This window comes from Microcebus murinus, chromosome 6, assembly GCF_040939455.1.
Source record: "Microcebus murinus isolate Inina chromosome 6, M.murinus_Inina_mat1.0, whole genome shotgun sequence".
Taxonomy (NCBI): Eukaryota; Metazoa; Chordata; class Mammalia; order Primates; family Cheirogaleidae; genus Microcebus; species Microcebus murinus.
The window spans coordinates 70156449-70184434 of record NC_134109.1 but is presented as its reverse complement, the minus strand read 5'-3'; the positions used below and the strand labels follow the sequence as shown (position 1 = coordinate 70184434).

The 27986-nt window shown below is 44.3% G+C and overlaps 2 long non-coding RNA genes and 1 gene segment (V, D, J or C); 2 read left to right on the top strand and 1 right to left on the bottom strand.

Moving 5' to 3' along the window:
• The window catches only part of LOC105864674 (T cell receptor alpha chain constant-like), a 528183-nt gene that overhangs the window by 350539 nt on the left and 149658 nt on the right, over window positions 1-27986 (top strand).
• On the bottom strand, window positions 168-14799 carry LOC105864689 (uncharacterized). 2 transcript variants are annotated; one of them, XR_001151120.2, is made up of 4 exons: window positions 14193-14799; window positions 13795-13994; window positions 2093-9599; window positions 168-261 (listed from the first exon to the last, which is right to left on the bottom strand). It is a non-coding gene; the product is annotated as an uncharacterized LOC105864689 (long non-coding RNA). The 2 variants fall into 2 exon arrangements; XR_012919755.1 differs by having other exon boundaries at window positions 13795-14799.
• On the top strand, window positions 14686-25310 carry LOC142871492 (uncharacterized). Its single transcript, XR_012919754.1, has 3 exons — window positions 14686-14768; window positions 15191-15263; window positions 25178-25310. It is a non-coding gene; the product is annotated as an uncharacterized LOC142871492 (long non-coding RNA).

Here is a 27986-nt window from a genome sequence, read left to right as displayed (position 1 = left end):
TGGACCTTCATCTAGTACTAGGGACTATCAATGCCTCAAATATCATCAAGGATGGGGTCCCCCTGGCCAGCAGGGTGGTGACTTAGTCAGTCCCAAACCCTATCTGTTTTTTGAACAATTCTTGATATCAACTGTATCTGTTTGAGTCCTCCAAAAAATACATATACTAAGCCAGAATTAGAGGTTTATTGAAGGAAATATCTGTGGAGAATATAGGGAAAACAAGTGAAGGAACTTCAGACTGTGATGCAGATCTGAAACCTGTAAAAAGAGAGGAGCAAGTAAGGATTGGGCAAAGTTTCAGTCTGTAACACTGTTCTAACAAAGTTTCCACCAAGCCAATGCCAAAGTATGCTTGTCAAAGTCACCTGTTAGAGCAATTTTGCATCCTGCAGGAATGTACTGACACTAGCAACCCCAATGCTCAATTATTGACTTGGAACAGCCCAGGACTGCAAGGCCCCAATGCAAATGCCATGGAAGATGCAAAGGGATGATATGTGAAGCTGTCAGTCAACTCTGCTCTCCCATGTAGGTTCTCTTGAAGGAGACCTGAGTGGCATATTGCTGTGAATGCCACCAGTAGCATATGAGGGGTTCAGTCATAGTCTCTGTTCTTTTTTTTTTTTTTTTGAAACAGAGTCTCACTTTGTTGCCCAGGCTAGAGTGAGTGCTGTGGCATCAGCCTAGCTCACAGCAACCTCAAACTCCTGGGCTCAAGCAATCCTCCTGCCTCAGCCTCCTGAGTAGCTGGGACTACAGGCATGTGCCACCATGCCTGGCTAATTTTTTCTATATATATTAGTTGGTCAATTAATTGCTTTCTATTTATAGTAGAGATGGGGTCTTGCTCTTGCTCAGGCTGGTTTCAAACTCCTGACCTTGAGCAATCCACCTGCCTCAGCCTCCCAGAATAGTCTCTGTTCTTGACAGGTTGAAGACTCCGCGGTGGCTGTAGCCTGATAGCCCTTGGTTGGTGGAAGTCCATGTTGTTGAGCCCATGCACAACCCTTCACCATGCCACTTACTTCATGAGCCCACTGGGCAAGGACAAGGGTGTCTGATAAAAGAAGTTGACTGACATCTATAAAACAAATCGTCCTGTTCACTTAAATTTAAGGTCCTCCTCTGCTGAGGTTGCTTTTTGGTGAGAGTTCACATGGGACACAAATGTTTTCACACTGTATAAACATTCTGAAAAATCAGTCTATTAATATATACTGCTTCCCCAGATTTCTATGTTACCAGCTATCCAAGTATGTTTCTTCAAAGTCCCTGACCATCTAGTCAAACTTCTAGGCACTTTACTATAACCATATCTCCCTCCCAATAAAATGAGAAACCAGATGCTTGGAGTTTTGCCCAATATGGGAAGATTTCTTTTCATCATTGTCCTTCAGGCCCAACCCTGAGTGGGACTGTAGTGTTATGGATGTCCACTTTTGGGTGGTACTGGCATATTTTGCAGAACCATCTGTAAACAAGGCATATTCTTTCCTCAGTCACTTGTAAATAAGAATCTGTTGATGAGGCCATAGGTGCAGGCTGAGAAGAGGTAGTGTAGTAGAATTAGGAGCTATGATCATCTGAACTACTTGCTAATGTCATTTCTATGTGCCATCAGGACATGCTCAAGCCTGATCTCATATATACTCCCACTTCTGTACATGCCAAACTTTATGGTTTGGTAGGCCAAGCAACTCCCACTCCCCAATGGACATTTCGGGTCACATGGTAACTTGATGGTCCATAGTCAAATGCTTAGTCTCTACTAAGACCCTGTAAAAAGCCAAGAGCTGTTTCTCAAACAAAGAGTAGTTTATCTGCAGAGTACGGCAGGGCTTTGCTCTGAGATTCTAAAACTCTGCTCTGTCATTCCCCTAAGAGGTCTGCCCAAGGTTCAATAGCCACTTTAAGCACCACAGCATTGGCTGTGTCATATGACCAAAGTGGCAGGGGAGCCTATGTGGCACCCTATTGCAAAGCCTTCTCTTTCTCTAGGCCCTATTCAAAATCGGAAGCCTTTCAGATTACTTAGTAAATATCTCTGGACTATAACAAAACACCTAAATAAGATATATTAATATGTTACCTCCACAATCCAGTGATGCATGCTAGGAGCTGGGACTCTTTCTTAATGGTAGAAGGAACCAGATGTAGCAACTTGACCTTCGCCTTGGATGAAATATCTCAACTTTCCCCAGACCGTGCAACCCCAAGAAAGTTCACTAAAGGAGCAAGCTCTTAAATTCTCCTGGGCTTTGTTTCCCACCCTCTTGTCTCTATATGTCTTAAAAAGATGCAGTTGCTATTCCACGTTCCCCTGGTCCATCAGTGTTGTGGATCTACATGATGTGTTGTAGAATGGTGAGGCAACCAATTCCCTGCAAAACACAAAAGACAGGGTTGGAGACTTGATATAACCCTCAAAAGAAACAATGAAGGTACATTGATATATCTTACAGGTGAAAGAAAAATGCTTCTGGTAGGCTCTACTAACAGGTATGTAGAGGAAAAAATTATTTTCCAAATCAATACTCACATATCAGATGTCAGACATGTTGATTTATTACAGCAACGAAACCACATCTGGAACAGCAGCTGCAATTGTATTCACCATCTGATTAAGTTTATAATAATCCTTTATCATTCTTCAAGATCCACCTTTCTTCTGTACAGGCCGAATAGATGAGTTGAATGGAGATGTGGTAGAAATCACCAGCCATTTTTAGTCCTTTATAAAGGCACTAATCTCTACAGGCTCTCCAGAGTGCAGTATTATTTTGGATTAACTGTTTTGGAATACAGAGGCAGTTCTAATGCCTTCTGCTTGTCCTCACTCCACAGATCAGATAACCAATACAGTCGTTCTGCCTTTTGATGAGGGTCACTTTCAATCAAGCATCCTAGAACTTGGGAAATAACTATGGTGTGAGTTCACAGCCCAGCTGGGCACACTGTGAGATGGAGCTGAGCCAAAATACCACTAATCATTCAACCTAATCAATACCATTCAATCAATACCATTCAATCCATACTCTGGAAAAGGGGCAGCAGTGGCATATTGGGCCTCCCAGAACTGGTATCATTTCAGAGCCTGTGTCCAGAAATCCCCCCAAAAGTCTATTTCCCTTTCCCCAATGCAGTATGACTATGGTATATGGTTGTAGGTCTCTAGGAGAAAAGGAAAAGGGGAAATTTGCAGTCTAAACTTTTGCAGTATAAATATAAATTAGAAAAATCTTTCAATTCTTTGGGCATCTATAGTACCTTGTCATTTTGTTCCTGCCCCCATGATCCTGCCAGGACTTGAGTCTAGTGACATTAATAAGAATAGAAACAATGAAAAGGAGTTGAGGGCGACTCTTGATGAGTCTTGTCATTTTTTCCGCAGGACAAGTCATTATAGGTACTTCAGTCAAGAGGGTACTAACTCCTCAGAGGAGGAATGGCTGCCTCTGCTGGGAAGGAGACTGAGGGGCTTCAAGTTTCTCTACTTCATGAGAATCTACCCACATGTTGCCACCTCAATTTTCAGGGCCCCAACTCTATCCCAACCAATGCCCTAACTGTAAGAAACCTTGAATTAAATTAGTGGTGTAATCCAGCTACCCATAGTATTAGTCTTTGGGTTTGATTTTCAGAAATATCAGATCTTGCAGCTATGAGAAATAAGAGTTTCTTTCAGAATAGTCACAGAGATTTTCCAGTTCCTTGTCTGAATCTTGAGCTGAGGTTGTAATGCCCTGAGCTCATTTTTTTCGTTCCATATTTTCCACAGCACTTTGAAACAGCCCTCAAGTCCCATAGTCTTTATATTTTTATTTCCACTACATTGTTCTATGGCAGCAGCTACCTGATAATCTAATGCCTTGCCTTCTATAGACACTTGGTGTCAGGGACTACTAGTGTCATGTTTACCACAGCAATAGGGTCATTAATGCCTCCTCAAAACCAAGAATTAATGCCAAATCCCCATCTTTAGGGTTCTGTCCCTGGAATCACTTCCAGGACAAATAACTCTATCAGTTAGGAGTCACCCAGGGAGGCAGAACCCCTGTGAAGGACACAGAATAAAGGAATAAGGAATTCGTTGTAGAATTAGACCTTACAAATGTGGGAGAAACTAGAGAAGTAAAGGTCTAGAAGAGAGAATCAGAAGATCAGAAAAAGGGTCATTAATCTGTCTGCATGAAGCAGGATGGACAGGACAAGCTGAGGCTTGAAGGAAAACCCAAGAAGCTATACACTTTCAGCCACCAGAGTCAAACTGTAAAGGGAAGCTCATGGAGAAGTAGTTGGAAAGTGGTTAGCTCTCCATAGCTGCCACTCATGTGGGTCCACAGCCAAGCATCTGGTGATAGGACTGGGGCCATTGTTGGTCAGCAGGGCCAAGAATCAGAAAGATCAGCTAGATGCAGAATGGAGAGAAACAGAGACCATATGGGACCTACCAACCACCTCTACATCTGTCTATCACTGCATCTGACCACAATGACCTCCTACGAGTAATTGCTACTGCTTCTGTCTTCCATATCTTGTGCAGTTTCATCTTGTAGCCAACCCTAAGGCAGAACTACACACAGAAGGGCATTCTTGGAAACTTAGTTGTCTGCTTAATCTAGTTGACCAGTATAATCCAGCACAACTCCTAAAGTTCTTGTCCTTGTCCCAAATCTCAGAAGACAGTGAACAGCATAAGGAAAAGTAGAGATGCTCCTATGGGCTCACTGGTGACCTTGTGACTGCAGCTGACCTGTGATTTGGGGTATTCCTGGAGAGGGCAGTAGGGACACACAGGGAACTTTCCTTTCAAATGTGAAAATGTTGATCTGGATCTATGAGGAACCCTTGTGGAGACAGTGAACATAAAAGGAACTTTATAGGATATGATGAACAAAAGACACATTTCCTGTGTCAGACTCTGTTTACCTGCGTGAGGGTGAACACCAAAAAGAGACTGAAGTATGTCTTCAGGCTCTCTGAATTCTAAAATGTAGAGAACTTCATTCTGAACTGTTTTACGCAGACAGTGCTAGTGATTCAAGCAGGATCTTGTACAATGAGAGAGAGAGAGAGAGAGACATGGAGTAGAAGATTGATAGTGAAGATGCTTAACTTCCTTCCTTATACATCATGATTCCCAGCTCAGTCTCAGCCATCTGCCTCTGTACAACAGGCACACAGAGTTCCTCAAGCATCTGCCTCCTGCACCCAAGGTCTATGATGTGGGCTCCAGCCACAGGACACAGTGATGCTGGCAGCAGTGGAAGAACCAGAGCAGAAGAGAAAACCATTTGCAAAGGGAAACTCAGAGTTCCTAGGACCACATAGCAATTCTTGAGTCAGATACAAGTCCTTTAAAGGACAAATAATTTTCACAGATCCCAGGGTTAACTAAATTCCTTTTAACATAAAGCTAAGTGACTGTTAAAAATAAGAGCATAAAAGTAACCAAGATCTCTTATAGAAGTTCTCATTGAGCGCGGAGTGGAACACACCTTGCTAACAAAGAATGGCTGGTTACTTCCATTATAAGCTAACGTGGCTCCACCATGTGGAAGGAGGAAAAACAATTTACAATTCATTTAGTTGTTTACCAACTAAAATTATGCAAATCTTAATTTAAGTTTGGTGAAAACCACAAAATTACTAATTTTCCTTAGAATATATGGGTTATTAATTTTTATATCACACTACTTAAATCTCACATAATTTGTGCTGTCTAACCACATGTTTTAGACTATCATTCCATTGAAAACAGATTTTTTATTCTCATAAAAACATGAAGACCCATTAAAATTCTAGACGTGCCCACATCCAACTATGATTAGAATTATAAATAACTTTTAAATTTATATTTTTAAAGTTTAAAATTATCCTTGTTAATATTATGATTGCCCTACAGGTCTTGGAAGTGTCTTAAAAGTAATGATAACTTTGCATCTCTATAAAAACAGCACTATTCAAAAAGGGACAAAAACTTGATAAAATGTGGAATACTGTCTTTGTTGCTAACATATAAAATGCACAATTTCTTTGCTTTCTAAATTCTTCAATCAGAAATCCAAATTATCTAAACTCTTGGCATATTTAAGCCATCATGTATTACTTTGTTAATTTCAAAGCAGCATAACAGTAAACTGATCTTTAAAAGTACTTGTTAACAAATCGTAATTGTTTCTAATTCCCTAGGAAAGTATATCATTATTGAGTATTAAATATCTCAGCTCATAGGAATAGGTTGATTACTTGCCTTCCTTCTACTGTTTCAGATTTCCCAAATTTTTAATTTAATAAGCATATACTAATTTTATGACAAAATGAAATTTTGTGAAAGGATAAATGTTCATGTTAGAAGAGAAATAATATAATTACCTACTTTAAATATAATATATAATAATAGGAAATTAATATAGCATTTTACCCTAGTAGGAGAGGCTAAGATATCTTTTCTATCACAACATAAAAGTATATGTGAGTAAATATTAATATTGGAAAAGAATATATTCTATGAATCAGCAGTTACAAGGTCTCAGTCTTAACATTGCCCTTATAGTAAAAGAAAGCATGTACAAGTTCATTGCAGCAATTTAGGGTCAGAAAATCCTGGAAGGAACAAAATCATATAGCAAAAAATAGTATAATACATTATGGTAAGTCTACATTCCATATAGTTAAATGAAGTGAATCTGTACATAAGAACAGGAAAAGATCTCCAAAATGCATTATTGAGTGAAAAAAGTAAGTTGCAGAACAAAACATAGAGTCTGATGCTATTTATGTTAATAAAAATACTTGTACAATATATACCCTAAATATTACACAGTAAAGGGACTGTAAGTATATTGATGAATTCCCCATTATTATAATAGTAATCTCTGGAAGGGCGAATTATATAAGGGGAAAGGAGGACAGTCAACAGAGATTTTTATTTTAATTGCAATATTTTAATTTTTATAACAAGAATGCATTAATATATTACTAATTTAGAATTTTTTAAGTTTTCTTTTCTACCCTCATACACCTGCATTCATATACAGATGCAAATAACAAAATCCACCTTTACTGGAGATTTGCGACTAGCACATTTCTAAGCGCTTTAAGTGCATTATGTCATATAAATTTACTATTAACTTTATGATGTTAATATTGGATTTTGAAGAGTTTTGAATCACATGGGAAAAATATCTTGATCTGATATAAATGGGAAAAAAGGTTAACAGAAAAGTGAATATACAATATGCTCAACAATGTAAGAAAATATACTTAAGACCATAGACTGGAAGGAATATACCAAAATGATATCATTGTTGTCTCTGGGTAGTCGAATCATAGATGATTTCCTTCTTCATCTTATTTTTATAATTGTATATAAATCACAATTTTTCCTTCAATAAGAACATACTTTTATAATGAGAAAAATGACCTCATAAAAAAGCATCTCTTAAATACTATGTTATTTGCCCTGAAAACATTCCTAGTTTCCCTTAAAGTGGGTTGTCTAGACAAATAAATTTGTCTACATTTTGCTAGAACACACATTCATATACTCTACCCCTGGAATAAGGAGTTCCTAAAATCTGCTTATTATGTAAAATATAACTGCCTTTAACTTTTTTCTGAATTAAACTGTACCAGACTTAAATGAAAGCTCTTTATTGTTTCTGTCCAACAGCACAAGCTACAAACATAATCTGTTCCTTGAGCCACTTTTATTCAAAACTGAAATAATACTTTGTTTCTAAATCCTGAGGAAGAGGATGCCTACCACTGGGGAACAGTGGAAGCAATCTAAATGGAACACAGAGTTATGTTGGCACTGTCCTCAAAAAAGTCAAGTGAACTCAGTAAGTCTCAATACCTATTTATACCAAGCACTCCTGCCAGGTCCTGAGGATTGGAATGGGGTGAATCAAAGGTGAGCACGACGTGTAGTCATAGCAATTAATCCTGGGTTTCTGCCCCCTTAAAAATGACCAATAAAACAGAAGAAATGCTTTACCAGTAATTTCAGAACAAAATGGAATCATTGCAGATGTTTTGATAAGATTTGTCCCAGGCCCACTAGAACAAATCTACCAGTAGGTAAACATTGTATACTCCTTAAGGAAGGACCAGGAAAAGATGTGACAAAGATGCTCTTCGGGCGAATAAAATTATCCTAAAAACTGAAAATATATCCTGCTCTGGCAATCAAGGAATCACTGTCCTTTCCTCGTAAGAGGGAGAGTGAGACAAGGATGCAACTGGAGGGCGTCCAGCTTGCATTCTAATCATGGTCCCTTGCTTCGCTGATTATGAGCTCTGAGCACTTTCTGAATCTCAGTCTCCCACCATCAAATGATGGGTAGACTAAAAGACTGCTAAGTTTTCCTGCTCGAACATCACAGGGGTCTGTGAGGCGCTCCATCCTGGTTGGCCCCTGGTAGCACCTGCGGACTTTGCTTTTAGGGAGCCTGGGAGTCCCAGTGCCGAATGAAGACGTAGTTCCTCAGTGTACAATTTTAGACCCTATGCAGGCACTTTGGGTCTTTAAAAGAATTAGTTGGTCCCTGGGCTGTCTCTTGTAACTTTAATATTTACACTATGACAAAGTGAAAGCGCTCATTAGTGTTTGAGCCAAAGTAATACCATTCCCTTTATTCATTCCAATGAGCTTATTTTACATTAGCAAGAAAGAGCGGGAGAGGTAGAAGCCCACCGGGTATTTGTCTAGCCAAAGTGAATCTCAGACGGCAGATAAATTGGAAATGCGTTAGCGTGAAACCCATGAGAAATTTGTTCTTGCATCTGACCTCCAGAAGACAAGGCCACAAATAAGTGACATTTGACATGCCCCTTCCCTGGTTCCGCCCAGAGCTGCCACAGTTCCCAGGGGTGCCCAAGCAACTCGTTTTCCAGACGACACAGGCTCATCAGAGAGAATCAGGAGTAATGGCGTGGGGGGCGAGCAGGCAGGAGGCGGGGGCGGCAGGGCTGCAGCACACAATAGTGGAGCAAAGATCTCTTCCAAATTTCTACTTCCACAAAATTGCTCAAAGACTCTGAGAGTCCGGGTCCCCCTTAAATGCTGCATTTTCTTAGCTACATTCTCTCTAGTTTTGGCGAGTGTCTCAAAAACGAACACTGCTTCTGAGTTTATGGTACGTTCCACTTCATTTCCAGGGCAGCGTGTCATGATTCCATTTGGAATCTACACGGGCACTTTCGGGGGACTGTGTAAGCTCTTGCCTCCCAGGATCCGCTGTGATCTTACTGGTGGGATGGGAGCACACTTAGCCACAAGGCCCGAAGTATGTGCTGTCACTACAAGGACATCTTCACATACTGGGGGGCCCTTCATCTCTTCTAGTAACTCCAGAGAAAAACCTGGTAGAGTCCACCAAAGGATTTTGAGGATTAATTCTGTAAGAACTTCTTATGCTACAGGGAATCCTCCTCCAAGGGACGATTCTGCTCCGTACTTCTGAGCTCTGATGGCGATCACATTAGCATCCCCGGGGCCTGCAGCAGGAGAGACGAGGGGGAGGTCCTCCTCTGTAGTTCCATGAAAGGGCCATAGGCACAGCTCAGCTGATCCAGTCTGAGGTTTTTCTCTAACATCAAAAGCGGAGTATGATTTGCATTAGAAATTTTCCAGAATTCCTCATTTTAGGTCAAGACTGGCCTGACCCATAGGTTAGTGACATATGAGGTGGGATTTAACACTCAAAAAAAAATTCTCCACAAAAAGAATTCTATCCCACCAACCTGCTGTGGCTTCTGAAATCCACCCATTAGTGACCCTGTGGAGTGCAGCCACTGAAAGCGCAGGTTAAAATGCGAATTTGTTAGTTAGAGAGGTAGTTATGTGGAACTGTTATCAACTGTTAATGTCCCAGCATTGCTAGAATGTCAGACTAAGAAGTTCGGGTTAAAATCAACATACCAACAAATAAAGACTGGCTTTATACACTGCATATTTAATGCGTGAAAACGCTAACGTTGAAAGGTGGTACCAAATGTGAACTACATTCAAGATCACATTGGATAAATTAATGCATGACAGATCCTTGATATGTTATTAATGGAAATGAGTTTGGGGGATACAGTTTAGCCTCGGAGATTAGTGTCAAGAAGGAAAGCTATCTCCTCTGGCGCCCGTGGCAGAAGCAGAACGTTAGTACAATTCACTATGGATCAAATGCAGTCTGCAATTCAGTGTAAGTGATTTAAATGAGAGAGAGAACAGGAGGATCTGCTTTTGACTCTGTCTCTGCGACTTACAACATGTGTAATCCTGCTCAAGCCACCTAAGCGAAGCGAGCCTCAAGTTCCTCATCTATAAAATTGAGATGTGGGGAAGAAGACTAAATGTAAAATTGTTGCCCAGTAATTCTCTATTAAAGAACCTCTTCTTCCCTCCCCCATTCACATTCATCAAGGAGAGGAGTAGGCTGCTGTTGGCTAAGGACCCTCAACACACCTAGACCTATTCCTGAGGCGTTGGTGGCTCAGAATTTGGGGCAGGCATGTCACTCCCTTCCAAAGATACGGCTACTCCCAAAGTAGCCATGTCTTTGACACTGTGAACAAGCATCAGCAGACAGGTGAGTCTAATCCCTTGTCAAAGATATGGTTACTTCCTGGGTAGGAAGGGATAGCCTTTTGGTGTAGGTGGGATAGCCTTTTTGCACTAGTCTGTATCTGTGACTCTACCTCCGTTTGCACAGAAGGAAAATCAAACGAGGCTGAGCACCTACAGCAGCTTCCAGAAGAAAACAAATTGCAGAAGGGCAGTGTGCTGCCTAAGGGAAATTCAGGGCATGGAGGCGGGGGTTTAGGGAGGCATCCAGTAGGAACCTCTGCCTTCTTGGCACCTAGAGTTGTTTTCCAGCCAATCATATAGTTTAACCCTTTTCTTTTACAGACAAAGGAATTGAGGCCCAGAAAGGATGGAGTCTTGCCCAAGGCCTACCGTTAGAAGGCAGTGTTGGGGTTGAGAATTGTTCATGCAAGACACAAACACAAAGCAGATGACTAAATTTTCTTTTGGTGGAAACTGGAAAATCTATAAGACCCTACTCAGCCTGGAAAGCCCCCATTTATTACATAGTGAACCAGTCAACAACTGCCAAGTTTATCTGAAGCCCAATTAGAAGTCCTACCCCACATCCAAAAATCCCACCCTAATAGGACACTTGCCCATCAAAGATTCTCTTCAGGTGTCTTCCTTTTACTATCCTTTCAAACCCTCGACTGCACTGAGCCTATGCCAGCAGGGACAGGGCCTGACAGCCTTACTACAGGCAGTTCCCACCAGCTCCCTAGGCAGCCGTGGTCCTTCGGAGGGCTCACACCTGCCCTCTGGCTGCAAGCCCACTGCACCTCCTGCCCTCGGATGTTTCGCCCTGGCCCTGGCTTTATCTGATGAGCCTCGGCCTGTGGTTTGAGCTCCATGGCCTCTGTTTGTCTCACAAACATTAGTGGCAATTCTTCTGGTTTGTTCCAAAGCCAATAGAGCCTGTAATCAGTGGGCAGGCCCCTCATGGAGACTCTGGAATGTAGCTGAGGCTGAGGAATCTGGAGCGTCTCAGCCAACTTTATCCCCTCCCTCCACTGAGGGTGGAATTCCCCAACACCCCATTGTCCCCTGTGACTGTAGGGATTCCCACCCCAGCAAGTGTTGCTTTGGAGGAGCTATGGGAGACCAGCCTGCAGCCAGCCAGCACCACCCTGCCCGCTGAGGGGCAGTGAAGGAAAGAGGGCCCCAGGTGGAGGGCACTCCTGCTGTCCATCTTCCTAATCAGGGCCACCCTATCAGAGGACAAAGCGCAGCAGTGGTCTGGGCATCTGGCTCTGCCCTGTCCTCCTCGGGGTTTGGTCCCCGGGAGTGAGATCCAGTTCAGGATCTGCAGTGATGCTGGCTGGCTCTGGCCCTAAGGACACTGGGGGTGACAGGGAGCTGCTGAGGACTGTAGCAGCAACTAGGCTGTTGTCTGCACACTGCCTCACCCAGGAGGAAGCCCCAGCCGGGACCCCGGCTCCTGCTGAACCTTGAAGCTGCCCACCAGAGTGCGTGGATTCCTGACACTTGGGGGAGACCAGGGAAGGTGGCTCTAGGGCCATGGGACACAGCTAAGGAATCGCCCACCCCACAACAATTCCTGTGCCTTTTCACAAAGATAGTGGTGGGTAGAGGAGGAAGGAGGAAAATTGGCCTGCCTCTTCCTCTTGGCTGTATGTGGTCGTAGACATTGCCAGAACTTTAGACCTAGCTTCAAATTCTGTCTCTGGCACTAATTAGCATAAAACATTAGGAAAATTGTTTAACCTCTCTGATCCTCTAGCTCATAAAATGGGAATATAATATCACCCTTGGTTGGTGATGAAAGTATATGAGCTGGCGTTGTAAAGTTGAAGGTACACAGTAGGTGCACAATGAGAACTAAATCTCCTTCCCTAGTTCCCAGCTTGTGAGTCTGAGGTTAAACCCATTTGACCCCAGAGAAGACGTGACGGGGATAAAGGGGCTGAGGTTCCCACGAATCTACAACAGGCTTTAGGTGACAATATCCTCTCAATCCCATGAGGTTCAACAGAATGTCTCCTCTTTTTGGTGACATTTTCAGAAATGAAGAGATGGGGAACCAAGACATGGAGACTCTGATCTTTAGCTCCATTTTGGTTCCAAGAGCAGGAGCTGATGGTGTTTGGAGGGTCATCTGTTCATCCAGGCAGTGTGGATAAAACAAAGGCAACCCAGCCCATCTCTAGGACACAGCTAAACCAACGAGCAGCTGTGTCCTGTGTCCCAGCACCTACAGAAATGCATAAATTATCTGGGACCAAGCATTCCCCGGTGGCCTCTGTCTCCAGAATATAAACCCCCAACAACAGGACTGGCAAAGAAACCAGGCTCCAGGGTGGGTCTACGGCAGCCCCTATTTCATGTGGTTTGCTGAGAAATACAGTAGGCCCCAGGATAGGGGAGGGGAGAAGAGGAGGGTCTAAAGTTCTGACTGAATGAAAAGACCACACAGAGAGAGAAAGAAAGGAATGAGTTAAAGTGATAAAAGGTCATGAGTTTATTTGCAACTCGACTAAACAAATTATAGTCTTATACAAACATTGTGAGGATTAAGTGAACAATATCATACTTTCTTGAGCTCTTTCTGATCTAATGCTTTGCTGTTAAAGGTTATATTCCTGGGGAGTTGATATCATAGCTTCTTGTTCCTTGTCAGTAAACATAAGAAGAGGCCAATCCCGTGTAAATTTAAATTACAGAAAACCTTTCCCCCAACTCTCTGGTCTCTTAGCCCCTTTTTACTGAGCTCTGGTCACGGAATGTAAATATCTTTATCTTAGCAGTGCAGACTTTTGAACATTTGACATAATAGAATTTCTTCCTCACAAAGCATATTAAACATCATTGCAAACTCAACTCTATTTTACTTTTAACAAAGACTAAAAGCAGAAGGTCTTTTGTTTGCTTGTTTTTAAACTATTTCCACACAACCAATAAAGTGTTCTCTCTGACCATCCCTGCTGACTGCTTAGGCCGCCCCCCCCCAGACAAGGGAATGAAGGGATTGTGCAAAAGCACAGCAGGAGATTGGGGGTTGCAGAGTGAAAGTGGGAGGACCCTGTAGGCTGATTTCTAAATGCAGCAAAGAATTAACAGACAACTAACAAATGAAGTGACAGAAGATGGAGACAAAAATTTCCAGTGATTTTGACTTCTCTGTTCTATGAAGCTCTAATTCAGTGTCACACTGGTGTGAAAACTTAGGATATTTTTGGACTTACCTCTGCTACCCCAGGGCCAGCACAATATAGGTTTCTTGAATGAATGAACATATCTATCAATGAATGGATGCTAATATTGAGAAAGGCAAGAAATCCATTGCAGGTCAATCAATGGGGTCCTCAAAGATTCACCTTTGTATCCTGTTGTCTTCTGAGTCAAGGAGACAACAGCTGGAGCAGAGTCCTTGGGGTACGGGGACCTAGGAGGACACACATCTTAGGAAGCATGTCACTATCAACTGCAAGTCCCTAAGCAGTCTGAATCATCTATTTCCATGCTATGCTCCCAGCTGTTGTAACCTCTAGTGATCCATCCCTTTTCTGAATCTTTCCTTCATAGGTTAGGTGTTTTTCATTTGGAGAATAAATACAGCCTTGACTGTTGTGCTTCTCCTTACCTCCTTCTCTGACAAGATCCTTAAGGGTGGAGACTCTTCAATGCTGGGTTTTGTGCCTACTTCACTGCATATCCTAGAGCTGAGTACATATGGAAGAATGAATCAATTAATAGAATTAATGAACACGTGCCAAGGCTTAAAGAGGACATTAACTGCTTGGTTTAATGACAAAAAGCAACATCATTCTTTTGTGTCTAGCCCCTAGCCCAGAGGTACAGTCTCCATCCTTGTGTGGGGGCCCACGGTGATGCACAGACACCTGCAGCCCGTGCCTAAACCCTGCCGCCTAGCCCCTGCAGCTGGCACGGCCTGCCTGCTCTTTGCTTGCGGCTCTCATACGTTGTGATGAACGAGTTCGACTTGTCATGCTGCATGGTGTATCGCATCCTGGGAGTGCTTCCCAGCTATCCCAAACCCGCAGCTGATGAATCAAGGCTGAAAACACACTCCGATGCCAGCACAGACAACGGAGCAAATGTCAAACAAGGTCAGCCTCAGAAAGGCGGGTCCTGAATTGGATCAGTGAGGCCAGGACTAAAGCGAGCTTCCACTTACAAGGACTTTGTATGGAAATAGGTGGGCAGGGCCTGAAAAGACCCATGAATTTCCCCCCCCCCCCCCCCCCCCCCCCCGCAGGGAGCTTTTCTCCATCCTGACCTCTGGGGAGATCTATCAACATACCAAGGGAGATTTCGGCATGGGTTGTGGGACTGTCTGCCCCGGGACAGGGGACATGGGATTCTGCTTGGCTTCTGGGAAAAATTGCCCAGTGTGCCAGGTTTTCATGGTTTGCATTTAGAGTCTGGAAGGTGGGCGGATTTGGGAGAAAGTCGACAGAGGATCTCTCTCCAGAGGGGAAGAGGGCTCTCAGGCTCCGGGAAGCACTTTCAGGGTGGTCCAGGCGGCTGTCAGGAGACAGGGACCAACCCTCATTTGCAACAAGGAGTCTGAGGAGATCCATGATTGCGGTTTTAATGTGCCTTACTCCTGTTTCACAGGGGCCGAGCTCAGCCGGGCCATGAAAAAGACAACGCAGAAGAGAGAGGAGCGGCCACTAGATGGCAGCAGAGGGTAAGAAACGCGAGCCGCAGGCGGGCTTGGGGACTCAGGCTGGCAGCCCCTCCATTTTGCTTTACATCTTTAATGAGATATGTGAAGAAAATGAGTCCCTTACATGCCAGACACAGATGCCACAGCATATGGAGAGACGCCGCACGGCGATATTTCTCTGGTTATTAAACAGGAGGCACCTAACCAGTCATTCACGGCATCATCATGCAGGGTTGTCCTTTATATCCCCGGATACTGTTGCTGGCGAGGTAGCAACAGCAGGAACGTTGAGAAGACCGCTGTGGGGACGAGCCGCTGGGCTGGCGGGGCATCGCCGCGCCGGGACGCGGGGCGCGGCGCCAGGACCAGCCCGCGGGCGCTCGGCGGGGGACGCCGCCAGACAGGCGTGCAGGCGCCACGGCTCTCTGGTCTCCCCGGCAGTCCCCGGGGGCTCATTTACTCAGGACCCCCATTACCGCCAGACAAGCCTGTGGTCTGACCTTCCACCACAAACCCCCAGTGGGAAAGGGAGTTCCGGGCATATAAAGAGCAAACTATGCTTTCCTTTCTGGCAGAATTAAAGAGCCATAGCGTGACGAAGATACATTCAAATGCGCGTGGCTAGCGAAGCCCCGTTTGCACGCTACCCCACACAAGATAGGGAGGCCAGCCCCGCTGACTGCAGGCAGTAGCGTAGGCGTCACACGGAGGACGCAGTTTTTCCTGGGAGATTGTTACCAGGTCCAGAGCAGGCAGGTATTACTCTGTTTTATTAATGTATTCCACCCAGTTTCCCACTCCTCACTGTTTGCCCCAGCCCCAGGCTGACCATTCCTTATTTAATCCTTCCACGCTCTTAAACCCAGGGGCTTCTTAAGGCCTCAGTTGTGGCCGAGAGAACAGGTTTCTCGGTCCAGGCAAGCAGCTACCCTCTCCAGGCCTAATAAGAGACTGTTCTCTTAATAACCCCAGAGCCCAAAGCTCCCAGGACTTCTCAGAGCCACTTGTAAAGCCCCTTAACAAGCCTGGGATGAAGGTAAATAATATAGACATTTTTCATACAGAGAAACTGAGCTGCAACTCAGCTCTCCTGGTCCCCATCCCTTCCCGTACATTTGAGCCTCTGAAACATCCCCCAGTGAAGAAGTAGTAGCAATATTTGCCCTGCCACTATTTCCCTCCGCTTAGAAAATGACTCCATGTGCTAAAAATCCTCACTTGTCTGCGTCGTGACCTTAGACAATTCACTTGGGCTCTCTGTGCCTCGTGCATCATCTGTAATTTGAGGGACCAGAAGTGGAGGATGTCCAAGGCCCATTCCAGCCCTATGATCCTGTGGTTTTCATTTCCCAGGCTTCTGCCAGCCCTCAAAGAGTGTCACACAGGGCCCTTTTTCTTACAATAGCCAAACTCAACAGGAGCAAGCAGAATTTCCTTCTCCAGTTGAGAAGAAATGTGGTTGTGGTTGGAGTCTCATTGGCAGTTTTTGTCCTCAGAGTGAAGCAAACAGGGAGGCTTCAGATGTTATTGGCAATGACTGCAGGGGTTGGAGGTGGCCACACTCTTGTCGAACGACCATGCAGAGCTGTCTCTGTGGGCAGTGGAGATGCCTAGCCAAGACTGAGGGATGTTTTAATAACTATTTCTCAATAAAAAAGACCTATTTTATTCCGCACAGGGGTCTAGGGGCATATCCAGGTCTCCCAGGAGGAATCTGCTCTCACCCATATTGGGGGATTGGTTCAGCTCAGCTGCTCTTACAAAGGGCTGAATACAGCATGCAGTGGTGCAGGCAGCTCCCCGCAGCTCCATGTGAAAATGACTCACAGCAGTTCTGAATATCAAACCTCCTTTGATGTGTTCCCAGACATGAGGAACAGCCACAGGGGGAGGAGCTGGACTCTGGTTGCTGGCGCTGTGGAGGGGTGCACAGAGGGCTGGGCACATCTGGTACCAGCCCAAAGCTCCAGGAGAAATTCAGGCTGGGTAATTACCTAGGACTTCCTAGGATAACAGAGCTCCCTTTTATCTATTTCTCTCTCTCACTCTCTTTCTGTCTCCAGCTACAGGGGAATTAGATTCTCCAGGAAATTACAACCTGTTTCTATACCTTCACCTTTCCCGGGGGGATAACAATTCACATCTCTGAATAAAAGTTGTTTTATTGAGCACAAAATGAATGCACCCCCTCACTCAGCATCTGTGCCAATTGCTTTCAAGCCGTAGACCTGGCCCCAGTCAGCCAAGCGGAAGGATTTTCCTCTGTAATAGCCATTTCCAGACTCAGCCTTTCGAGTGGCCGCATGGTACCTTGTTCTCCTAATAGGCTCTCAATGATGATTGAATGCAAAGCCTGCAAGGCTCTCCTGTGCTGGCGGCTCCCGAGACGAGGGCAATCACACTCGTCCCCAGCAGAAGACAGACCCATGCCGACGGTCAGATGAGCATCAAGGCTGGCAGCAGAAGGGAGGGTCACGGCTGCCGATAACTCACTGACTTCCGTTTCTATGGAAAGCTTATTTATATTCAAGAGCTTCTCCCCTTCTAGACAGGGCTCAAGAGCATGTTGTTCCCTGGAAACTTGGGCAAAGTCCTTACAGTGCCAGAAGGGAGCGGCAAAGGGCGTATGGGGAGAGAATCTGTTCCACCCCATGCCTGCACATTTTCATTTTCTGAAATGAAGCTGATTTTATTTTGCAGTTCACCTGGGCTTTGACTGTAAAACTATCATGCACCGATAGAGATCTGCCCACACCCACAACATGGACATAATATAAACAACCGCCGTTTACTGAGCACTAGCCACGTGCCAGGCACAACGTCCAGGGCCTCCCATGCACCATCTCCTCCCGTACTCACGACATTCTGGGTGTGGGCGTGCAGGGGGTGTTGTTATCCCTGTTTTACAGATGAGGAACCTAAGGCTCAAAAAGGCTAAGAAACTCTCTTAAGATTGAACAGCTCACATAAAAGAGGTGCAATTCTAGATTGTTGGATTCCAAGGCATCATCTCTTAGCCACTTGCTCTGGGGCAATATGCTTATTATCTAATGCCTACTACGTTCAGGGCAGTGGGATTATGAGGGAGCCCAGGAGAGAGACACAGTTCTCGACTCTACCAAGCTTCTGTTTAACCACACACCAGTGCACAGTAAGCCGTACACACATGCACAGAGTTACAGGAACTTCTGGTGCAGGTTCCAGCCTTCCTCATTATCCTGCTCCCAGACCTCCCGCCTTGATTCAGTTTGAAGTGTTCATATGGTGAAGACCGAGGTCTTCTGCAGAAGGGCTTCAGCTGCTTGAGTTTTGCAGGCAACTACATGAACACTTCCACCTTTTATGCATTGTGCTATAGTTACCTAACCCCTGAACTGGTCAGTGTTTGTTTCTCTATCTTTTCGGGGAGCAGGGTAGGGACAGAGAGGATTCAAGTTTGTTGAAAGTTCGGGAAGTCAAGCCATAGGTTGACTAGAAGGAATAAAGCAGGGGAGGATTCAGGGTGGGGATGAAACTCCACTGCTTCTATGACCTCGTAAGGTGAGTGCTGATGTATCTGAGGGACACTGCATGCTAAGGTGAAACAGAAAGAAAGAAGCAAACATTGCACTAGTTGCAGATTTTGCCAAAAGCAGATTGGCTGCCAAGGCTACTTTAGTCTTGACTCATACATAGATCCATGATCAGGGAGACAGGACAGTGTCCTACTGGGCTGGACATCTTCCAGTGACATTGACCCAATTGTGAGTGGAAGAGACACCTTGATGTTAAGAGAAACTTCCCTCCAAAGCCAAATTAATGGACCACCTACATGTAAAACAGGAGACTGAAACCATTTAAGTCCCAGGAAGAACACAGACTTACCTACTTATGGACTAGACCTCTTTGCAAATATAATGAAAAAAGAAAAGCTCCATATACACAGAAGTCTGTATCCAGTTTTATTTCAGGAGATTTGAGCTCCTTCTGAAGGTAAGAATTCTAGATCAGAGTCTCCCTAAAACCTTGAAAAGGGTCACCCTAAGGAAACTGTATGTACAGCTCTGGATAAGCACTCTTCTCACTCCCAGCACCATATTTCTTCCCAAGGTAGCCTGGTCATTTCGCCATCCAGTTACTATTTCTCCCGACAAAATCCAAACTGGAAAACCAACGTAGACTCTGTTCCTGGTTCTCTCTGTGCATACCTCTCAAGGTGCCCGGTCATCGATGGCTCTTGATCCTCACTTTCCCTTCTCAACTAGGGCTCCCAATTCCTGTTTGCCCACCCTTCATCTGGGGGAGCCTTTCTGGAACCCCCTCATTAATCCACAGATACCAGTCTCAGAACTTGACTCCAAGATTCACCGTTCCGCACTTTCCCGCATTTGACCACTGGAGGGCAATGCTGGACCGGCCAAGTCACCCTGGATGCGCTGCTCCATCGCTACCCCCTCCGCACCCTCCCTTTTCAGGATGCAGCTCTGGGTGGAAGCCAGAACCACTCGAGCACCCCTAGGCCAGCAGCACGCCTGGGATCATAGGGATAAAAGGCACTGGAAAACAGATCTGGCTCCGTGGGTGAAACAATCCCCTGGGAAAGAGCCTGGGAGGGGAGCTCGCCTAATTGCGTCATTAACCAGGAACAGTGTGTCTCTCTAAGGATGCAGGGTCCTACCTGCCTCAGATATAGGCCCTTGAGGGTAATATCTTCGTAAGCTCTGCACTCCTGCTAGTGAGCACAGTGCCTGGCAACAAATATTTGTTGGATGGACGGATGGGTGGATATGTATAAATTGGAATTGGGCATTTTGAGATTTGTTGCTGTTTTCTAGATCTTATGACACCTAAAATTTAAGTCATTAACTAGTCACTGAGCATTCTTAGTCCTGAAGACAGCTAAAGATAGTTAGGCGGTTAATTAAAATAGTGGTTGTCATTGTACAAATGTTATTTCAAAGGCCACTTTAAGAGTTTCAGGTCTCTTATTTTTAGGAAGTCCTTCATTATGTCATCCATGTGTCCTCAGACCTCACCAGTCTGTGGATTATAAAATACAGACACTATTTTATTAATATTCAATTTACAATAACCTGTAGTCTTCATCATGTAAAATATTGAGCATCCATTACGTCCCCAAAGTATTTGTGGGAATTTCATATCCCACAGTGTGTCACAATGGGGCTCCACTGCACTGGAGCTCTTCTTCAGGCCACCTTGTGTCACCTTCTAAGACCCCCTCCAGGCTGCTCTCCTGTCTGCTCCAACCCAGGGCTTCCATGTCAGCCTAGACACGGCCTGCTCTCCTAATCATTCAAACCACAGCTCAATGTTTGAGAAAAGGAAGGAGTGCACATTTTGAGACCAAAAATCCCACACGAGACTCTCTACCTCCCAGCGGGTTTCACATGGTAGGGACCAGGGTCCCCAATAACATCTGCAGGCATCTCCACATCTCAGCAATGAGCTCAGTCCAACCCGGCTCATTGTCTGCCTTGAGATGATTGACAGTGGGAAAAGACATTTCCTCCAGGGAAGTGTTCCACGTGCCCGGCCACCATCTCAAGGGGGGGGCTGACCTTCATGACCCCGACAAGGCGGACACAGCTCAGCTATGTTATTAGATCTTACAGTACCATGAATAGGACATCAACAGCCCTGACTCAATTCACATTTGGGGGAAAATAGGCCCCTCATTCTAACTAAAAAGACATCATTTAATTTTTGTTAACAGAACACTCACTATCTCAATGTATAACATCTGTGTTCAATTTTATGATGACTTTATAATCTCCAATACACTGAGTGAATATTTGTTTTAGATGAGAATAGCCTCATTCTCAACTTGATTCTAGTTTTCTCAACAAAAGAAAAGTGCTCTAAAGTTCATCCAGAGTCTTTGCCTACAGAATCCCAACACTGCCAGCAGCCTTCAAGGAGCAGCACTGCTAAAGGAAAAAGAAAGAAAGAAAAAAGAAAGTCCTGCTTTTATAAAATACTCCTATCGAAAAAATTTCTAACTGAAATCTTTCCCTATAGTTTAAACCGAGATCCTCAGAGTGCCTGGTCCTCATCCTTCTCATAAAAATGCTATTTAAGAAAGATGTCCTTTGACACCTTTCCTGAGAACAAACAGAGATTGAAAAATACTCATTCTAGGATAGCATTTTTCTATGGCTGTCCATGGGAGTTGAGTTGATCATTTGTTAAGCATGCCCTATACTATGCTCTTTTTCAAGATGCCTCCAGTGTGAGTAAGAGACAGGCCTCTAGGGTAAAATCTCTGCTCTATACCCGCAAAAAATGATGTATAGAAATTTTGGTAAGAGAAGATATTGGCAGTAAATACATAAGACTCCACAGGAAAGGAAAGGTTCCAGGATTAGCTCACCGCATTCAAATACAGACCTGCCATGGAACTCTGATTTCCAGGTCCAGATTTCAGTAGGTAGATAATGCCTGGGGCTTGATACCTGGCCGGATGTCCAGGTGTAACACTGATGGCAGGCCACAGACCCTCCTGCCTTGTGATTTTGAAAAGCCCAGAATCTTTCTTAAGTTTCCAACCTACTAAATGTCACCTTGGCCCAGGTTAGAATTGTCTGAGATTGTTTCCTTTGAAACATTGTCCTTTCTTACAACTCCAAAGGCAAGCATCCCTAATTATTAACTGCTGGGTTTGATTTTTTTATGTTGCTGTGTCAGAGCATGAAATCTTGGTCAAACCTTTCAAACTGCACATATTAGGTTACTTCCTGGGGGAAATGATCACACTACACTACCTTGTTGAACACCAAGGACCCCAATAAGGACTGTGAAACCCAAATATTGCTAGTGTGGGAGCCAGGTCCTTTAGTTCATTCACCAGAAATTATCCAACCAGAAAAGTTTTCTTTCAAGTTCTGTTCAGAGTCCAGCACTTCACCTACAGAATTCAGATAAGACTGCTACATATCAACTGTGCCTTGGACAGAGCACATTGGCAGCCCCTTGAAAATCAGTCACCTAGGAAATCTATCATTTAGAAATGGACCTTCCTAAAGACAGTGCGACAATGGGAGGGGCATGTACTTTCCAAAGGGAGACATACATAGACCTTCATATCACTAATTTCCAAAGTCAGACATGATAAATGTTGGTCAGAGTGCAATGCACAGTTGCCCAAAGGAGAGAGAAATTAGCTTGGTTCAGGAGAACTGGGAAAGACTCCCTGTGGAAGTTATAGTAGAAGTGACTTAAAGGATGAATGATTTTGACAAATGAGGGCTTGCAGAAGGACATGGCAGGCAGAGGGAGTGCAGCTTAAGCAAAGTCAGGGAGGCACAGAAGCACTCGAGGTGAGCAGTGCTCACTCCGTGGGAGTGGAGTCTGTCTGCGTTAGCCCGGGCAGAGGGGTGGCTGGAGTGGCAGTAGCCTGAGAAAGGGTTTGCGAACAAGGCTAAGGGACTTAGATTCCGTTCTATGAGAAATGGGGAGACATCAGAGGTACATACGAGGAAATGTGCTTAGAGAATGTTTTAGAAAGATCACTATGGATAAGAAGATTGATTCTGAGACTGAAAACAGTGAGATCAAATATAAAGTTAATACAAAAACTGAGGTGGACAATGAGGAAGATCAGAAATAAGTACTTGGAAAGAAAAAACAGATTCAAAAAACACCTCAAAAGTAGATGAATGATGGGGGTTAAAGGAGAAAAGAGAGATGGACTCTTCTAGCATCTTGGTGGTATGCTGGAAAATTCTCTAGGTTCCATGCCCCAAGGCTTTGCCATTAGAAATTAATCCATTCTCCTTTTTTAGTCCAGGCTTATGGTGTCAATCCTTCCAGGAATATTTTTATGTTTCTATAGTCCAAAGGATTAATCTCCAATGGCAGAATTCTAGGTACCAACAAAGAAGAGTTGCAGGGTTTTTTGAGGAGCTTCTTAGGCCCCTTGGGAAGTTGACTTCCCATTTCTGCTATTTATAAAGCCAGTTTTGTGGATAAGCACCTGGCTACCATGCCTGCAACTATTTGATGACTGCTTGAATATGAAATCTAAGCTAAATATCTATATTCTTTCTCTTCTCTGAATTCTCTTTTCATCTCTCTCTTCAGGTTGGAACAAGGACACTTAGATCCAGAGAAAAAAATCTGTCAAAAGTCTGTGACCTCCTCATCCAGTTAGAACCCTATCCCAGTAAAATGGCTTAGGTATGATGTTCCCCAGATGCCAGGAACAGCCTTTCCTAGGAGTCTTGGGAGGGCCTGATCAGGGCCGCCATGCAGCACACAGACATCTTCCCAACCAGCTCCCCTGTCCCAAACCTCATCCCCTGGAGGACCCCTGGCCACCAACGCCACACTACCCACTGTGGCGCAGGCACACCCCAGCCATGCCACCAGTGCTGCACCTCCACATGCCTCTGTGTGTGTCTGTGAGGTCCACTGCTGTCCCCAGCTCTCTCCTGCATAACCCCAAGTCCAGGCATCCTGGGATGGGTGTCTCCTTATTTATTAGCCCATTGTCCTGTCAATCCCTTTAAAGTGGTTCATGACAATATTTTGCAGAAGGACAAATAGGCTTGGAAGAGAGCAAAGGAAAGAGATGAGGTAAGAGAGTGGCAGAGGCGGGGGTAGGGATTGAGAAAGGCAGTAAAAGAGAAAGGATCCTTGGCCTCCATCAACCCCAACTCCCAAAATAAGATTGGCCCTAAAGATAGCTTATTATTTACCCCAAATTAAAATTTCCTGGCTCTGCAGTCATTGTGTACACAATGAAAAGAAAAACATCACACAAAAGATGCTGTTATCCTCACAGCGGGAGCAATCACAGCCAAGCTGATTCTGCTTCAAGGATAGAACGATAGCGGTCCTAAGTCAGGAACTCCAAAACTTTGATCGTCAACAAAATAGAATGATTTCTTGGTGGGAGCACGGCAGTAAAGGAAGGTGGGCAGAAAAGGAACTCTCTGACTCTGGGATGGGGCATGGGTTACCAGGGAAAATTCCAGTCTGGACTCCTCCGTGGTGAGCTCACAACCAGCTGTGCTGACTAGGAAAAAGTGCCGCCTGGGTACGGGCAGACTCCAGGAGCCCCCTCTCCTCCCCCCTGCCCAGCTTGGCACATATTATCTGACAGGCTGGACCTCTTTCTCTTGCCCCAAATGAAATACCATCACCAAACTTTAAACCCCATGATGGCAGAAATTTTGGCTGGATTTTGCTTTTATTGTATCCTTAGCACTCGGCAGAAAGTTTGTATGTAGCTGGCACTCAATAAATATTTGCTAAGGGATGGTTACTTGATTAATCTATTAACCTATTAATTTTAAATGAACAAATTACTTCCACCCTGCCTGGCTTATAAGAGGAAGTCTCCAAATCGGAAACTATCAGATGGCCAACAGAAGCCACAATGCATTCGGAAAAATGCACCCTTACTCACCCTTCTGTTCACCTTAGATTCCTGAAATTCAAGAACAAGGACTCAAGAAATCGAAATCATGACCCACCAGGTGTCTTTCAGCAAAAGAAGATCTCCCTGGTTGTTTGCTTTCCGGGAATAAGCCTCCTGGGGCTGATAAGGGAATGGCACCATATGCTGAAACACAGGCCCTGAGTGGGGGGAGGGAGGCCCAGAGCCACCTCCAATGGGGCCTGTTGGATTTTAGCCTTTAAACAAATCTGACTGTGTCTTTTGATAGCACAGGTACCAGCCACCCCCAAGGACCTCTTTCTTTTATTGCGGCAGCAATGAAGCAGCCACATGGCTGTTGTAGATAAGGTGGCCCCAGTGCACTGTGCATGCAAAGTAGGCTACACAGGACACAGCGCGGAGAAGAACCCCAGACACGCCTTGTACCAGCTTCTCTGCCTTGTGCCGCCCTTCCTCTGTAAGTGCCCCCTAGGGACATGGGGGTGATTTCCCACCACTGCACATTTCTCATTTCCTATCCTTTTTTCTTCCCCAGATGGCTCCTGCAGGACTGAAATCACACAATTTTCTAACACGGCCGCCATGATTGGGACAGATGTGAAGTTCCAACGCCAATATAACATCACTGATGGGAATTATGATTCTGCGTACTGGTACCTGCAGAGAGCTAAGGAAAGGCTCGCCTACATCTGCCACGCTTTTCATGGCACCATGGAATCAGGTCACTACTAGTGGTCTGTGGATGGGAACTCATCCTCCAGCACCTTAACCCTTAAGCACGCACAGCCAAGAGACAAAGCCATTTACTGCTGTGCACTGTGGGTACCATGACGCATGCTGCATATCACACCAAACTAAAATTGAGCCTCGGGCAGGCTGAGCACACAGAAAATTCAGAGGGTCTACCAACAGAACACAGGGTATTCAATGTCATCTTGAATTTGCCCCACTCATTCATCAACTCATTCATTCAAAACCAAGAGGCCCTTGTGGCTTGCAAATGGATATGCTGAGTACTGAGAGGGATACAAAGATATAAAACAAGCACTTCTCAAACAATAAAATGTATTCAGCAGGTAGCACCTCCTCACTTTTATCTTGCTAAACCATGAGAAGTGAAAATTAAATCTTGTTGAATTACTTGAATCTGCCTCCTGACAAATAAAAGCACAGCCCCTGATAGCCAGAGGGACAAATGAATTGGACACACATACAAAATCAAGGCCAGCAATTAATACCTTAAGTACGGACCTTTTAACTTATCAACATTTCTAAAAGCCTGAAAAAATATTAAATATCCATATATATGAATATATATAGCAAATTATATATAAGAGAGAGAGAGGCCACTGCATACAGAGTAGGTAGCATAGTAAAGTGATTGCACTCAGTTCAGATTTAAAAGCCAGACTTCTTGAGTTTTGAATCCCAGATCTTTCACTTACTGACTCACTAGTTATATATGACCTTGGACAAGTTACTTTGTGTCTTGCTTTCCTTGTCTACAAAATAATGATAACAATTATGCCTGCCTTAGAGGACTGTTGCAAGAATTGAGTGAACTATCACATATTAATGCATTCAGAGCAAGGCTTGGCACATAGAAAGCACTCATTAAGTGTTAACTACTCTTGTTTTTGATGGTGAGGATATCCTGATGGTGACAACTACATTTCCCTACTGTTGGGCCGGGTTGAGCCTTTAGGAAATAGTTGTTAAGAAATAAGTCAGTCTTTTGGACAATTACACATTCTTTCCTACATTAGTATCCCATCTAATGGGAACTAAATATCAATGGAAATTCAGAGAAATACAATTGAAAAGACCTTTAGGACCTTTTACACTTGGTGCTGATAAATTATTGAGGGATTCCTACATAGAAAAGAAGAAAAAAACAGGAAAGTAATTTCTGCCTGACCCTCATAAAAGAAGCAAATATAGACTTCGGGAGATATTAAAATATATTAGCCTCACTCACTAAATGGATAGAATAGTGGAATAATTTATAAATGTAGAGCCAAAAATAAAAAAATCACAATTGTTTATGAACATAATTATAAGTAAGGAATCAGTTCTATCAACATAACCGGCATACTAGATGACGGGAAAAGGTTCCCACATTCAAGACGACAACAAATTAAGTCAAAATATACCTGACCTTATGGCATCCTGAAAAACTGTCAAATGAGGATCAGTCCAAGACTCCAGAGCAAATAGGCTCTACAGAGACATCCACATCAGCCCCTGCGTTTTCAAGGGCTCTTCCCTGGAAGCTCCTTGGTGTGAACTGCTGAGCCGAGATGGAGGGGTGAGATCTGGCTTCTCTACTTTCTCTTCTGGAGATGCGGGGTCCCTGCTGCTTCAGTTACTGTGTTTATTCATCAGTGGAAACCCTAGTCCCCCACTGTCTTGCCTGCTTTCTCATTTGCAGCCAACAGATGGACTTATCAGCCCGGTGCCCCACAAGAACAGCCCTTCAAGGGCATAGAATAACACAAAACAGGAGGCTTTTCTTGGGATAAAGAATTTGGGAGCTTTGAGGGGAGATTTCTTCTGACCCACCCTTCCCTTACCTTCAACTTCTTTGAGGAAAGGAATAACTTATTTTTACTGCAAAAAAAAAAAAGAATTTGGGAGGGGTCCTTTGTAAAATTTGGTTTTGGGGTCACAGTTCAAAGTCTTAACCCCCATAGGACAGGCACAGACCCAGCGAGTGTTTGAAGAGTGTAAGTCTCTATTCCTCCTGGCCTTAGTCTTCCCCAGGGCCCCTCATGGTCATTGACACGTCCCCCAAATTGGGGAGCTCAGGTTTCCTAAAGGACACGGACAACTCTGGTAACCCCATTGTACCCTTTGCCAGTAAGGAACAATTCAGAAATTCCTCCCCAGAGCCAGAGTTCAAAGACCAAGGCCATGTCATGTACAATAGGAAAATGTGTCAGGTCTCTGATTCCGTCATTCATTAGTCTATACTAAGAGTCTCAGTGAGAGAAATCATCTCTCTTCTTTCTCCAAACCAGCTGTCATGGAAGGTAAAGGAAAGTTTCAGGGAAGAAGAACAAAGTCATCACAAAACTATGCATTGACTGGTGAGCTCTGCCCACGGGCAAGTGTCCTGGTAGTGATGCATACGGATCAACACAAAAGTGTGGTGGAGCTGATGGCATATTTGAGAGTCTCTCTCCTGACCACCTCATCATCTACCTGGGAGCCCTCTGATCTCCCCATGCAATCCTTGAAGGACAGTCATAGAAGAAAAGGTGAGCAGGAAGGTTAAACTAGTTAGCAAGTGTTCATCAAATATCCATAAGCCTCAGTATGTGGAATCAGCATGGTTCCTTTTT